This window comes from Rhinatrema bivittatum, chromosome 6 (assembly GCF_901001135.1).
Source record: "Rhinatrema bivittatum chromosome 6, aRhiBiv1.1, whole genome shotgun sequence".
In the NCBI taxonomy this organism is placed as follows: domain Eukaryota; kingdom Metazoa; phylum Chordata; class Amphibia; order Gymnophiona; family Rhinatrematidae; genus Rhinatrema; species Rhinatrema bivittatum.
Window position 1 is genome coordinate 360,101,141 of NC_042620.1, and position 14,833 is coordinate 360,115,973.

General features: G+C 41.9%; 1 protein-coding gene across 1 annotated transcript in view; it reads right to left on the reverse strand.

Annotated features, from left to right (window-relative positions):
* Window positions 1-3,496: 3,496 nt before the first annotated feature.
* Window positions 3,497-14,833, reverse strand: part of LOC115094738 (teneurin-1-like) — a 337,344-nt gene continuing 326,007 nt past the window's right edge. Inside the window, exon 17 of the mRNA XM_029607996.1 lies at window positions 3,497-3,721. The gene's annotated coding sequence lies outside the window, so the exon portion shown is untranslated. The remainder of the gene's footprint in view (window positions 3,722-14,833) is intronic.

Below are 14,833 nucleotides of genomic sequence, written 5' to 3' on the forward strand. Positions count from 1 at the left end.
GGGGGGGGGGCTTTCTCTCCTATGGAGTCGGGATATTCACTGATTCAGCTGCCGCCAATTCTGATGCTCCTTCAGGTCTCAGTGGCAGATCGGGCACAACACTGATGCTGGGGTCGGTATAGAGTTGACAAGCACATGCAAAGAGTCCAGCAGTGGCTTGCGGAATTGCAGTGCCTCTCTCAGAGTAGTTGATGCCCCGGCACCGAGATTCTGCAGCGCTCTTTCCAATGCCTGCTGAATCCACTTCTCAAACTCCTCCTCAAAGATCGCTGATTCCAACACAAACTTGGAGGCAGGAAGAGTGACCATGTCTTCTTGAGAACAGAGTGGAGGATCAGTGGCTGACACTAGGACTAATGGAGACCATGGTGGGCCCATGGGATTTTTTAAGGATGAGTTCTCCTCACCATGGGGTTGCTTTGGGGGGTACTTGGCAGATGCCAGACTGTGCTTGGCACCATACATCAATGGGGACTTATTCCAATGTTTATTTGGCTTCACTCGATGCTCGGCATGGGTCATCCTTGATGATAAGCTTTAAGAGATCAAACCCAAGGCCTTCTGCAAATGGGAGGAGCTGGGTTCCCTACCAGCAATCGACACTGAAGGAGCCAATACCCCTCTGATGCCGATGACTCTACCTCCTTTGGTGCTGCTCCATGGTCCATTGATGTTGATACCTCTGATGTCGATGGATCAGTCTTCTGGTGCCTGAAGAGATGTTCCATCAACTCCAAGCAGGGCCGGTGTCTTTTGAGGGTAATTTCAGTGCATTTGCAGTAACCTCAGATGTCATGTGATGCCTCAAGCAGAGGGCACGTCTATCAAGGAAATCCGTGATTGACACAGTCCTCCATCATTGAGGACATTGCTATAACCCTGAAGTCCCAAATAAAAGGGATGTGATATCAAACTTGATGGCAGTGGTCATCGATGGCCAGTGGACATTGGTGGCACCATCATCCAGAAGAGAATGACTGTGAAAGGAAACATAGAAAACCACCAAAAAACCTACCATGGGACACTATTGGGAAGACTGCAGGACCCCATGTCGAAGAGTGGAAAAACGAGACCACAAAAAAAGTTTGCAAAAGCAAAAAACCCCATGAACAAAAGGAAAAAAAGATGAGACTCCAACCGTGAAAAAGAAAGACTGAAGGGACCCCACGTGGATATGTGGTATAATGCATGCCATGGGCATGCACTGTGAGGCTCAGTCAAATTTCTAGCAACTTTGACATACGTTTTCCATGCTGGACTCCAACATATGATGTCACTAATGTGTGAGGACTGCCAAACAGCAATCATGAATTTTATTTCTTCTTTTTTTTTTTTTTGGCCCGACATTTTTCTCCTACTCTCTTGAGCTTCCAGCTCAATTGGAACCAACTTTCTTTGGGCCAGGGCACCATGAGTCTTCATTAAAAACATCCTAGATATTGTCCTCCTATTTTTATATTTATTTTATTTATTTACAGTAATTTATCCTCACCCAACTCAGCCAAGCCATTTCAGTGATGGGTCCTCAGTCAGGTGCCACAAACCGTGGCTCCCTCTGGAACCTGGCCAACATGGATCCTAAGTCTGGCTACTAGGCATCACTGTTGTATGGCAGCAAAGACTCCCTCTCCACCCTCCCCCTCATCCGGGGCTGTAAATGCTGTCCCTGCAGCATTCCCAGCCCTAGCCTGCCCAGGAATGAGCCACCTGGATCTCATTACTTCTTATTAACACAGTCCATACTTTTTATATGTGAACAGAAGGGGGCTGAGGGAAAGAGAAACATGTAGGGAGGACTGTGGTTCACAACTGTTTATTTCTAGAAAAGAGTACTCAATTTCTGAGGTATTATTTGCATTATTATTGTGGTAGTAAAAATGATTTCTTATTGGACAGATCAGAGAAAGGCAGCAAAAGAAACAGTCTACTGTAAACAGCTAGCACATAAAGAATCAATTAACCTAAATTAGTGATAGAGAGAACTATCAATGTTATAACAATCACCACTGATGCATCAAGAAGTCATGCCAGTACAGCCCATGACATAATTGGATTTGCATTTAAGGGAAATGCTGCAACGGATCAATTGAGATATTGAACATAAGAAAATAAGAAGTTGCCATACTGGGTCAGACCAAGGGTCCATCAAGCCCAGCATCCTGTTTCTAACAGTGGCCAAACCAGGCCACAAGAACCTGGCAATTACCCAAACACTAAGAAGATCCCATGCTACTAATGCCAGTAAGAAGCAGTGGCTATTCTCTGTCAACTTGATTAATAGCAGTTAATGGACTTCTCCTCCAAGAACTTATCCAAACCTTTTTTAAACCCAGCTACACTAACTGCACTAATCACATCCTCTGGCAACAAATTCCAGAGCTTAATTGTGTGTTGAATGATAAAGAATTTTCTCCGTTTAGTTTTAAATGTGCTACTTGCTAACTTCATGGAGTGCCCCCTAGTCCTTCTATTATCTAAAAGAGTAAATAACCGATTCACAACTACCCGTTCTAGACCTCTCATGGTTTTAAAGATCTCTATCATATCCTCCCCCCCCCTCAGCCATCTCTTCTCCAAGCGGACAATGGATATGAGTTTGACAAGATAGGCTTCAGTGGTAACTTCCAACTTAAGACACACTTTTAGATGGATTTATCAGGAACACAGCAAAGGGTTGGAAACCAAACGTAGTGCAACATAGTGCTAATGAGAAATCTTATTTGTGGTGGAATTGCTCCTGGGACTCCCATTGAAAAGCCCTACAGTATATTCACTGCTGCTTCTGATTCAGCTTTGATTCCCTCATTCACTGCGGGTCCTTGAGCGAATCATGTAACTTCATTATACTTAAGCTTATATATAAAGCCTTTGAGACAAATGTATGACTAAGGATTTGATTCACCTGAATTATTTTTGGCCTCTGAAGAATGAATAGTGGAAAAAAGTTCAACCAGCAACTGTCCTAAAGCAGATAATCAGCAAAAAAAAAAAAAGGATATTCTTTACAGCCTAAATAAAGATATTCAGAGCAGACAGGAGGAATAGGAGTTACCAGAGATTGCTCTACTTGTTTGCTGAAGTTGATGAAATACTTTTTGCCCATAATTGTTTTATGTCCCAATAAAGAACTGTATCTTGCACAAGAGACACATGGGGGTAAATGTATCTACTACTGTAGCAATTTTAAAAAGCCATTTACCCGCATAAACTGCACTTACATGGATAAATCCTATAGACAATTCAATGGCATATATTGTAGTAATTTTCAAAAGCCCACTAACACAAGTGCATTTCATGTGTCAAACCCATTGCTTTTGAAAATCAGGCCCTTAGGTAATAAATAATCAATATTATATCAACATACACATTTATTTTCAGTTTAGGTGTAAGGATAGGCACACGGCATCTTAACAGGATCAATCTGATCGGAACGCTACAGTACAGATACGATGTACATTCACGCAAACTAAAAACAAAGTCTTTCTTACCTCTTGGATTGTTGAGAGAAGCTTCTGAGGCCCTCCCACCATCTCCGCAGTGACTCTGATCAAACGGAAGGCACTGATCGCCAGTTCCTGCTACCACATCAATGTTCTTCATCAAATCCTTTGTTTCACTTAGAGATTTCAACCTGTAGACCTTTCTGGTATTTGTATCTGACAGGTAAAGAGATTCTGATACTGGGTCCACGGCAAGGTAGTATTTGTGAGCCGGACTTGTGCTGAGTGAGGGAGAAGAAGTCAAGTTGATAAATTGTATGCATATTCCTTGTTTCCAACAATATTCATGCAAATATTTTGGAAAAGAGAATTAATATCGGCAAAAGTTCCATCATTTAACTTTAGAATACCATAGGTAAACAAATGGTTTATTCTAGATGTGCAGAAGCTTCTAATTTTGTTTATCAGTGATAAGATAGTTTGGTTTACATCCTTAAGCATTTCCTAAGCAGTTTATTTTTATGCATTCTTAAAGGTGAATTTTAAAAGCCCAGCATGCGCCAAAATCAGGATATGCACATACAAGTGGGGCTGGCTCGCGCCCACCACATTTTAAAAGCCACCTAGATGTGTGCATGTCTCCCATGCACGTAGATCTTACGCCGATTCAAAAAGAGGTATGGTGGGGGAGTGGTTTGGGATGGGACATGGACGTGGCCAGTTTTGTGCATACATACTTTTGCGCCTGCATTGCCCAGGTCCAGTGCTATGTAAGTTTACTTCTGCTAGGGATGAGGTGTACGTTTTAAAAAATAAAAAACTAGCCATACCTGAGGGATTTTAAGGCTCTGGGTTATTCAGCTACGGGGGTTTGGAGGACCTGGCGAACTGGTGAAACTGGCAATGGCGTAGGCACGTGCCCCTTTTAGAATCTCTTGACTTACGTGGTAGAAGTGAGATTTGCGTGCCCAGATAAGTGCATATTTAAAATTAGGCACATGTATATGCATGTCCAGGCTATTTTATATCCTGTGCACAAGTTATAAAATCGCCGCATCCCTGGGTGCATGCAGGCGCAATAGCGCCAATGTGTGCCTTTGCTGGTCTGAAAGTTCCCGTGTTAATGAGATGTTTGCAATTCTATATAAGATTTCTTCAGTAGTTTGAGAATGAACTGGTAGTTTGCTTTGGTCTTATTAGAATACATTGAAGTTGATATTCAGTAAAAAGCTGAGCTCCTAAATTGGCATCTATATTAGAGCCCTATTTTCAGACAAACATAGGGACCTTAGTTCATAGCTGAAAACTCTTACTTTTTCCCTAAATCTTAGGGTCCCATATTTAGGCCTGCTATTCATTTGCCTACATTTAAGCTTCTAACCCCTAGATTCATCAAAATGCTATATATTTCGTATGAATAACGCCTGCGATAAGAAAAAGGGGTGTGGTTACGTTAAGTTTTGATAAATATCGCAAATCCCATTTTGGGCATATCGCACTGCTTAATTCCAGGAAAAAAGGCGTAGTTATTTCTGGTATTAAAACATGCGATAACATGCGTTAAGCTATCATACACAGCGTTAAACACCCCTCATTTTAATAAACCCTGCAAAAACGCCTCCCCTTTGACTAAAATTTAAAAATTTGCATACATATCTCGCAATGCGATAAATAACACCATAATGCATTTTGATGAATGACCCTGTTAATTAGGTGCCTTGTACTCAAAATCAATGCCAAGCAACTAGGGATAGATATTCAAAAGCCATTTAGACAGATAACTGAAAAGTTATCCTTGTAAATGGCTAATACGGCAATTTTAGCCAGTTATCCAGCTAAATTACTGCCGGATATGTTGCTAACCAGCTATAATTTAGTCGGATATAAAAGAGACGTCTGTGGACATTTTGTGGAGGGATTCTGTTTTCCGGCTAACTTAGCCAAATATTGGGTATATCCGGCTAAGTTAGCCACATAACTTTAGACCTGCTCAGACGCAGGTCTTAAGTTATCTGGCCTCATGTGGCTGGACAACTAGCTACTTACCAGGACATCTTCAGAGATATCCGGGTAAGTAGAACACCTTTAAAAAAAAAAATGAACCAAGGTGCAGACCTCCTGCCCCGATGCCCACTCCCCACCACATATCTCAACCCCCTTTCCCCTGCTCACCAAAAACATGTGCCCCAATCTTAAAAAAGCAATAGTTCAAAAAGATGAGCACCGCCGGCCCAGGCCTCCAGCCCCTCCTCCCCTATCCCCGCTTAAAAATCTTAACTTTATCCCTTTGGCCTCCCCCCCACAAACATCCACTCAACCCCCTCCCTGCCAGGCACCCTTCCATCTACCCAGATGCCTTGAAAATCGCCCCTCTTGCCCTGCTGGGATTGCTGTGTTATGCGACCCCAGCATACGATTCCAGCACAGCGATCCCGGCAAGACAGGAGGGGCGATTTTCAAGGAAACCAGGTGGGTTGGACAGTGCCTGGCTGGGAGGGAGAGTGAGCGGATGTTTGGGAGGGGAGAGGAAGGGATAAAGTAAATATATTTTACTGGGGATATGGATGGAGGAGGGGCTGGAGGCACATCTTTTTGAACTATTTATTGATTTTTAAAGATTGGAGCACATATTTTTGGTGAGCAGGGGAGAGGGAGGCTTGAGATATGTGGTGAGGGCGGTAGGCATTAGGCCAGCAGGCCCGTGACTTGGTGCTTTTTTTTTTTAAAGGTGTATTACTTATCTGGATATTTCTGAAGATATCTGGCTAAATAGCTAGCTATCCAGCCTCACGAGGCCAAATAACTTTATGTCTAACCGGACATATTCAACCAATGGGTGGTTAGGATTAAAATTATCCAGCTATATGTATGTGCATCGTTTTTAGCTATCGGGTTGGGCTTTGGGTCGGGCACTTCTTGGAAAACTTTGTTTTCCAACGTGTTTTTTTTTTTTTTTTTTTGGTGAAACAAATCGGAAAAAAACCCCCACCCCAACCCTTCAAATGTACTTAATGACAACCCCCCCCCCCCCACCATCCCAATCCCCCCCCCCAAGACTTACTAAAAGCACTGGTGGTCCAGCGGGCTCCCGGGAGCAATCTCTCCCTCTCTTGCCGTCGGCTGCCACTAATCAAAATGGCGTCGGTGGCCCTTTGCCCTTACCATGTGACAGGGGCTATCGGAGCCATTGGTTGGCCCCTGTCACATGGAAGAAGCAATGGATGGTCCACGCCATTTTCTAAGATGGTGCCAGCTGTTCATTGCTCCTACCATGTGACAGGGGCCGACCAATGGCACCGGTAGCCCCTGTCACATGGTAAGGGCAAAGGGCCACCGGTGCCATTTTGATTCCTGGCAGGCCCGATGGCCCGAGAGGGAGATATTGCTTCTGGGATCCTGCTGGACCACCAGGGCTTTTAGTAAGTCTTGGTGGGGGATCGGGATGGTGGGGGGGGGGGGGGGGGGTTGTCCTTAAGTAAATTTGAAGGGTTGGGGTGGGTTTGGTTTTTTTTTTAAATAAATGTGTCCCTCCCCCCTGCGCTAACCCGAAAAATGATTTTCCCCGAAATCGTTTTTCGGGTCCTCCAATCTATGCCGAATTGGACAATTTCGTTGAAATTTTCCAATTTGGCAAAAACGAATGCACATCTCTAATATGTAGCTGGATAACTTTAAACAGTATATTCAGTGTGAGATTTATCCTGCTGAATATACTGGGCACGTTATCTGGCTAACTTTAGCCAGATAACTTGTCCATTAAATGGACCACTGAATATTGGCATCCTAATATTTTTCCCCCACCCTAATTAGTTCCCCACAGACACCCACTTTTTAATCTCCTACATTTAGTAGACTAGTGAAAGTAGGAGCCTAAATTTAGGGACTCAGCCCTAGTAAATTTCAAAAGGACCGATTTAGGTTCCTAATCGCATAAGATAAGCACTAAACCCTTTGAAAATTGAACTCAAAGTTTTCAGTGTGGAGCAATTTTAGATGTAGTTCTCAGTGGAGCACAGGATTTGGTGAGAGAGGTAACAGTGGTGGGGCCACTTGGCAATAGTGATCATAATATGATCAAATTTGAATTAATGACTGGAAAGGGGACAGTAAGCAAATCCATGGCTCTAGTGCTAAACTTTCAAAAGGAAAACTTTGATAAAATGAGAAAAATAGAAAAAATACTGAAGGAGCAGCTACAAAGGTAAAAAGTGTGAAAGAGGCATGGACATTGTTAAAAAATACCATCCTAGAAGCACAGTCCAGATGTATTCCATACATTAAGAAAGGTGGAAGGAAGGCAAAACGATTAATGGCATGGTTAAAAGGTTAGGTGAAAGACGCTATTTTAACCAAAAGATCTTCATTCAAAAATTGGAAGAAGGATCCAACAGAAGAAAATAGGATAAAGCATAAGCGCTGGCAAGTTAAATGTAAGACATTGATAAGCCAGGCTAAGAGAAAATTTGAAAAGAAATTGGCTGTAGAAGCAAAAACTCACAGTAAAAACTTTTTAAAATATATCCGAAGCAGAAAGCCTTTAAGGGAGTCAGTTGGAACATTAGATGATCACGGGGTTAAAGGGGCACTTAGAGAAGATAAGGCCATCATGGAAAGATTAAACAATTTTTTTGCTTCGGTGTTTACTGAAGAGGATGTTGGGGAGATACCCTTTCTGGAGAAGGTTTTCATGAGTAATTATTCAGATGAACTGAACCAAATCATGGTAAACCTAGAAGATATGGTAGGCCTGATTGATAACCTGAAGAGTAGTAAATCACTTGGACCAGATGGTATACACCCCACCATTCTGAAGGAACTAAAAAATGAAATTTCAGATCTATTTGTAACCTATCATTAAAATCATCTATTGTACCTGAAGACTGGAGGGTGGCTAATGTAATCCCAATATTTCAAAAGGGCTCCAGGGGCAATCCAGGAAACTACAGATCAGTTAACCTGAATTCAGTGCCAGGAAAAATAGTGGAAAGTGTTCTAAAGATCAAAATCACAGAACATATAGACAGACATGGTTTATTGCAACAAAGTCAGCATGGCTTTACCCAAGGCAAGGCTTGCCTCACAAATCTGCTTCACTTTTGTGAAGGTGAACTGGTAGATGCAGTATATTTGGATTTTCAGAAGGCATTTGACAAATTTCCTCATGAGAGGCTTCTAGAAAAAGTAAAAAGTCATGGGATAGGTGGTGATGTCCTTTCATGGATTACATACTGGTTAAAAGACAGAGAGTAGGATTAAATGGAAAATCTTCTCAGTGGAGGGGGGTGGTAGTGGAGTACCTCAGGGATCTGTACTGGGCCCCATGCTTTTCAATAAATGATCTGGAAAGGAATATGATGAGTGAGGTAATCAAATTTGCAGATGATACAAAATTATTCAGAGTAATTAAATCACAAGCGGATTGTGATAAATTGCAGGAGGACCTTGAGAGACTGGAAAACTGGTCATCCAAATGGCAGATGAAATTTAATGTGGATAAGTGCATGGTGATGCATATAGGGAAAAATAACCCATGCTATAGTTACACGTTAGGTTCCATAATAGGAGCTACCACCCAGGAAAGAGATCTAGGCATCATAGTGGATAATGCCTTGAAATCGTCGGTTCAGTGTGCTGCGGCAGTCAAAAAGCAAACAGAATGTTAGGAAATATTAGGAAGGGAATGGTGAATAAAACGGAAAATGTCATAATGCCTCTGTATCGCTCCATGGTGAGACCACACCTTGAATACTGTGTATAGTTCTGGTTGCCACATCTCAAAAAAGATATAGTTGCGATGGAGAAGGTACAGAGAAGGGCAACCAAAATGATAAAGGGGATGGAACAGCTCTTTTATGAGGAAAGACTAAAGAGGTTAGGACTTTCCAGCTTGGAGTAAATGTGAATCAGCTGTTTACTCTTTCGGATAATAGAAAGACTAGGGGCCACTCCATGAAGTTAGCATGTAGCACTTTTAAAACAAATCTGAGAAAGTTCTTTTTCACTCAACACACAATTAAACTCTGGAATTTGTTGCCAGAGGATGTGGTTAGTGCAGTTAGTGTTTAAAAAAGGTTTGGATAAGTTCTTGGAGGAGAAGTCCATTACCTGCTATTAATCAAGTTGACTTAGAAAATAGCCACTGCTATTACTGGCATCAGTAGCATGAGATAGACTTAGTTTGTGGGTACTTGCCAGGTACTTAGAGCCTGGTTTGGCCACTGTTGGAAACAGGATACTGGGCTTGATGGTCTCTTGGTCTGACCCAGTATGGCATATTCTTATGTTCTTATGAATATACAAACCATAGAACTGGGATATAAGCAACTAGTTTCATATCTTTCTCACCATATAACTGTAATGGCATAGAGAAGTTTTATGCACCACAGTGGCCAGTCTAGCTGGCTCAGAAAGGCTTAGATTTCCAACAGGCTGTTGTGTCTATTTCAAGTCTTCATAATCAAATCGTGTAAATATAAAATCTTGAAGTTGATAACAGGAATGTGCTTTCATTTGAAAACAACACAGGAGAAACAACAAATTGTTTCATTTTGTGTCATTTTCAAAACTATATGAGAGGAAAACAAACACAACTATGACTTGTTTTCCCAAGTTAGCTCATGCTAAGATGAGCGGTTTCAAAATTCTGCAGGCAGAATAACTTACTCCCACTCGTTTTTTGCCCTCTTTCCTTGTTCCTTTTAATCGGGTCTGCATTTTTCATAAAATTCTTTCTTGCTTCTTTGTTTGTACCAAATGTGCAATGTAACAAACAAAGAAGAAAGACAGTACTATGGTTTTGCATTCTGAAGTGATATGTTTCCATTTGCTATAGAGTGCTGCCAACAGTGGAGCCTAGTAAACAGGGGAAATGCACAATGCTGTTTCGTTCTTCTCCTTGCTTGCATTTGCAATCACAATCAATTTCATGGTTTCTATCTTGAATCTACACTGAAAAAAAAAATGCTTTTTTCATGTTGACAATCAGAGAAAGAAATGAAAATACAAAAATATGTTCTTTCTTTATGATTGAAAATGTATTTGATTGGCAGGAGGAAACTAAGAACCTTCTTTAATAAAACCTTTTTCCATTGGCACAGAATGAGAAAAAGTCTATTTTCAATAAGGCCTTTCAGACAATATACTTGCTCAAATATCATGCCTTTTTATCCAAACATAAATCAGGAAATGTGAATTTGCTTTCAAAATTAGAAGTTGATATTCAAAGGCATTTATCTGAATGAGTTATCTGAATAAATGCCAAGTTTTGAATATTATCGCCACTTATCCAGATACATTTTAATCAGACAAAATTTATCTTAATAAGTGGGAGGTGTTTCAGGGCTGAGTTGAGATAGTTGAATAACTTATCCCAAAACTTCCTAACCCTCTCCTGGAGGCACAGTTATCCAGTTGGGGTTTCAGGATATCCATAATGAATATGCATGATGGTCAAAAAATGCAAACAGAATATTAGGAATGATTCAAAAAGGAATGTCTGCAGGGTCTGCATGGTCTATTGCCTGGATACAGGCTCCTAATGCAGAACTGATCATTGTATACTTGTAGCTGGGATTATTTTTCTCCTATCTATGTGCATCACTTTGCAACATTAAATTTCATCTGCTACTCAGATGCCCAGTTTCCTAGTCTCTTCTCCAGTTCCTCACAATCCACTGTTGTTTTAACAACTTTGAATACATTTGTTTCATCTGCAAATTTGATCTCCTCATTATCGTTCCTTTTTCCAGATCATTTATATGTTAAATATCATAGATCCTAGTACAGATCCCTGTAGTACCCCATTTGGAAAACTGACCACTTAATCCTACCCTCTCTTTTAACCCGTTACTAATCCACAATAGGACACTGGCTCCTATCCCACGACGCTTTAATTTTCTGAGGAGTTTCTCATGAGGAACTTTGTCAAATGCCATCTGAAAATCCAAATACACTATAAGGTGAATTTTAAAAGCCCCAAACTCACCAAAATTAGGGATACGCGAATATGTAGGGCCTGCGCATATCGAGCAGATTTTAAAAGCCGCCCAGATATGTGCGTACTTGCTGCTGCGTGCACAGATGAAAAGTTCAAAAAAAGGGGCATGGCGTGGTCATGGTCTGGGTGGGGCATGGGCATTCCTGGATTTAAACTTGAAATTAGTGCATAAATATTTACGTGAACTGGTGCGCACCGGGGTCCCCTGCCGCATAACTTTATTTCTGATATGGATCTAGACAGATCAGCAGAGTTTTAAGAGTCAGGTCTAACAGTGGGGAAGGAAGGGTACTAAACTAGGGGGATCTGGAAGTCCTATCCCTTAACTGGGCAAATGGGAAAACTGGGAAAACTGGCAATGGCATCAGCATGTGTGTCTTTTAAAATCCCCCCACATAAGCAGTAGTAGCAGCATTTGCACGCACAAGCGTGCATCCACTTAAAATTGTGCGTGCAAGTGCATGTGGTCAGTTTGTTTTATAACATGCACGCATATATATGCATATGTTATGAAATGGCTGCATCCTTGGGCGCAGACTGATGAATTTGCACACATTCGCTCGCATGCCAGTTTAAAAGTTACAGTCCCTATCAACCGGCTTTCCCTTATCTACATGTTTATTTACATCTTCAAAAAATCTAATAGATTTGTAAATCAAGACTTTTCTTTGCTAAAACCTTGTTGACTCTTCCCTATTGAGCCATGTCTCTCTCTATGGCCAGTAACTTTGTTGAAGAATAACTTCTACCATTTTGCCCAACACTGATAACAGATTCACTGGTCTATAGGTTTCTAGATCATCACTGGTGCCCTTTTAAAAATTGGTATAACTTGTTCCAAAGTAAAAAATATATAAACTTCCTCCCCCCTCCTCAACACACATTTGCAAGTAAACTTTAATTTGAAGGTATACCCTAAGGGGCGGATTTTAAAACCCCTGCGCGCGCCAGCACGCCTATTTTGCATAGGCTGCCGGCGCGCGTAAAGCCCCGGGATGCACGTAAGTCCCGGGGCTTTCAAAACGGGGAGGGAGGGGGCCTGTCCGGGGGCGTTTTGGGAGCGGGCCCGGGGGTGTGGCGCCGGCCCGGGGGCGTGGTCGAGGCCTCCGGACCACGCCCCCGGGACCGGAGGACGGAGCGGGGCTGCCGGCGACGCGCGCAAAGGTAAAGGGGGGGTTTAGATAGGGCCGGGGGGGGGGGGGGGGGTTAGGTAGGGGAAGGGAGGGGAAGGTGGGGGGAGGGCGAAGAAAAGTTCACTCCGAGATCGCTCCGAAATCGGAGCGGCCTCGGAGGGAACAGGCAGGCCGCGCTGGGCTCAGTGCGCGCAGGTTGCACAAATGTGCACCCCCTTGTGCGCGCCGACCCCGGATTTTATAAGGTACGCACGGCTAGGCGCGTATCTTATAAAATCTGGTGTACTTTTGTTCGCGCCGGTGGCGCGAACAAAAGTACCAGCACGCGTATTGTTTTAAAATCCGCCCCTAAGGAAATTGTTTGTTGGCGTAGTGCTAAAAAAACTCTATTCCTAAGTTGTGTAGTTGAGCAGAGGTCTGGGAAAAGTTTTACATTCTCATTCATGAAAGAGATTGGAAATTTTCTAAAATAATTTTTCATTATACTTTGCACATCAAACATTGAAATTAATGAAACCAATAAAGTATTTCTGTCCAATACTTCTAGTGTTGAGTTTTCTAAAATGTCCTTAAAATTGTTTTGCAGATTTAATCTAATTGATGATGTTGTTGCTTTAGGGAGAAAATAGCATTTATTGATTGCTGGTAAGTTTCCATCTTCAAAACCAAGAACCTCTTGAAGAAACCTTTTTAAGGTGGCATACGGAATCTCTCCTAGAATTCTAGGGAAATTCAGAATTCTTATGTTTAAATGTCTAGAGGCATTTTCCAATGATGCTACCCTTCTAGCGAGAACCTCCCTATCTTTCACCATTGCGGCTTTAAAGTTTAAATTCTCTTTCTCCTTCACTTCGAGAGCCAATACTTTAGTGGATATTGAATCAATTTTGGTTTGCAATACATTTGAAGTTTTAGTGTTTTGGGAAGCTAGACACTCACATTTTCTATTTAAATTGTTCATGGCACTCGCTATTCCCGCCACTAAATCTCATAGGGCAGCCATAGTGACGACCTCAGGGTGACCTGGAATCACTAGGTTTAAACTCTGGGGGGATTTCCTGGGATATTTGCAGGTCGTTTCCAACAGAACTTACACCCAGAGCCCCTTCTTCTAGTCCAGATCTCGCTGTTCCCGTGCCGTTCGAATCTTCCGGGGCGACCACCATAGAAAGTAATGCTTGCACAGCTGCCGTCAGCACTGGTTGCTCTGCTCTCAACCCGGAAACAGTCCCATCGTTCGACGCTCCGTGTTGCAACAACAGCCCTGTTCTCTATGTCTGGGCTTGTCTCTGGTTGGGACTCAACAACATCTTCTTCGGTGCCATCGCAGCTCTCTCCGCGTCCAGCACAATGGGCTTCTCAACTCGTAGGGATGTAGCTGGTGTGCTGAGGAAGCAAATTATCTCTTGCTGCATAATTGGAGAAGGTGGAGGAATAGAGGGATACACCCTAATCTTCCCCTTTCTTTTTGGTGGCATTAGAATCATAGGAAACAGGTAAATCCAAGAACCCAGCAGAGCACCAACTCGCCCCTACTGACTGTATGTCGCCATCTTGGAACAATTAAAAACTTTTCTGGCATAAAAAAATCCCACCACTTCTTCTCCCATAGATATTTAAATGGATTATTGTAACTGGTAGTCGTGTCAATGCCTTTTTCTCCTTAAATTACTAAGTGTATCTAAGTGTAAATTACTAAGTGTATCTCTCTATAATTTACTAGATCATATTTTACTATATTGATTTTTTGGTTAAATGGAAATTGTTTTTGCCTGATTGAGGTTATTTTGCCTAAAGAAAAATTAGCATTTGAATTTTATTCCATGTGTTTTTGATATGCAAAATTAAGTTTTTGTAATTTGAAAAATGATAAATAAAGAATTAAAAAAAATTGGTATTACATTGGCTACCCTCCAGTCTTCAGGTATTGTGGCTGTTTTAAATGATAGGTTACAAATTTCTTGAACCAAGTTTGCAATTACATGATTGAGTTTTTTCAGGAATCTGGAGTGCATACTATCCTATCCTGGTGATTTGTTACTCTTTAGCTTGTCAATTTTATCTATTGCATCTTCTATTACCATAGAGATTTGCTCTAGTTGCTCTGAATCCTCTTCTCAGGGCTTTGTACTGGTTGTCCATTGAGTGCAAATCTGGTTTTAAATCCTATGTCTGGTGTTTTGGCCACTGAGCATTAAGGGCCTAAGTTATTGGAGGCAAAAGCTGAAATAGCATGTAGCAGTATGGCGTCTTTGATCTAGCCA